Genomic DNA, 2064 nt, shown 5'->3' with positions numbered 1-2064 from the left:
TGGAAAAAGCCCTAAAAATATATCTGTGACAATGTGTAAATTATTTCTCCATATGTTTGCTATTTATTTTTAACAAGAAAAAAAAAAAAAAAAAAGAAAAAAAGAAAAAACAAACAAAGTTAATGCATAACCACGTTAATCGCATGCATATTCTATTTTTCATACTTAACTTATTGAAATTATAGGTAATTATCGTTAATTTAAAAATTATGCTTATTAATAATAAGTATTGAACTATTATTGGTTATGTGAATCACGTATACTTTAAAATTGTTTAATTTTTTTTTTTTTGCTTTTACATAATTAAATTTTTTTTTTTCTAATAGAATTCCAAAAAAATGTAATAGAAAAAGGAAAATAGATAAAGGAAGGAAAAAAAAATAAGAAAAAAAAGAAATAAATGAATATAATTTTCTTTGACAATTTCAGTATAATTGTCATAATCGGTCCTGAGACGTATAAATGTACAAATGTCCTTCGTATAAATTATACAATACTTAGTTATTATCCATCTATCGATAGACTTCATAATTGCATATAATATATCCTACGTAAACAATAATCGCTTTTTGATCAAGGACTAAAATTCCCATTGGAAAATTAATCAATCAAGTATATTATATTTCATTGATTTTTCGTATGAACATGAATCTCGATTCTGATCCAATCGTAGTAACCGCGTACGTATTTTTTTTTTACATATCTTTCATCTTCATCTATTTCTTATTAATCAAAATCTTGATACTGTATCACATGGAAAATGATACTTGAATAATTTATTTCAAGGATTATAATATAATATATCGTATGTGCATAAAAATATAACAATAAAATTTAATAAAGGAATTTTAAATGCAAAGATACCTCCATAAACAAATTAATTTTTGAACAAATAAAAAAGAAAATCTGCTTAATAGAAATATATATATATATATACATATATAAATTGATTTACGTGTTTGACAAACGATCCCGAACGAGTTAAAACATTAACAAAATATTAAATTCAGACTAATTTGTCACGAGAGAACAAGAAAAAAAAAAAAGATTAAGGTAAAATGGAAAAGAAAGAAAAAGGTGTAAGCCAATGCGGAAAAGATAAAAAAAATAAAATTTATTCGTGACCATAACGTGAAGTCTTACTGATAACGCTTGAACTGGTATAAATAGTCGAGCGTAACGTTGTTTTACAAGAGTTAAGAAGAAACCTTCGTTAGAGTACTCCAATCCGAATAATCTGAATCACAATGGAAATTGGTGGGTTAGTTTATCTCGTAATTGTCGTTGCGATTATTCATTTATCGCAAGGTGTTGATTATTGTAAAATAAAGTGTCCAAGTGGTATCCATACAGTCTGCCAATATGGAGAAGTAAGAAATGCCATTGTTTAATTACTATTCGTTATCGCAAATATTTTTTAACTTTTCTTACTTAGTCACGTTCTTTTCTTTATCTAATATAATCATAAATTACGTTTAAAGTGCACAACGTATATGAAACGAACGAATATGATCATTCGAAAATGAATGAATGAAAGAAAGAGGAAAAAAATTTTGTTTGTTTCTCTTAATTATTTTTGTTTTCTTTTTCTTTTTCTTTCGTTTAATACGCAAATGCACGTACACCAACATTTACGAGGAAATATTTTATCCTCTCGATAAGGATATTTCATTCTTACGACATACGATAGAAAGAATAAAAAGTATACTGGTATCTAACGAGTTTTTGTTTATCGTTAACTGTAACAAACAATGATAAGAAATAGTTTCTTTTTCTTTCTGTTTTTGTTTTTTGTTAAATTACATAATCGTTGCTGTACAAAACTACATTTGAAATGATTACAAGCTCGAATGATCATCAATGACTCATTATAATGGAATATAATTGATCACGAAATGTACTGCACTTACACATCCAATTTTTTTCCAATTTTTTCTCCCCCCCCCCCCCCCTACTCCCCTTCTCTCTCTTTTTCTTATTTCAAGAATTTATAAATTCAGCAAGAGTTAACAATAATTTTACAAATAATTATTTAATCGATATTATATATATATATATATATAT

Source organism: Polistes canadensis, unplaced genomic scaffold (assembly GCF_001313835.1).
Source record: "Polistes canadensis isolate GaletaPanama2010 unplaced genomic scaffold, ASM131383v1 scaffold_81, whole genome shotgun sequence".
NCBI lineage: Eukaryota > Metazoa > Arthropoda > Insecta > Hymenoptera > Vespidae > Polistes > Polistes canadensis.
The sequence above is the reverse complement of the archived record's forward strand: the minus strand, read 5'-3'. Positions refer to the sequence as shown.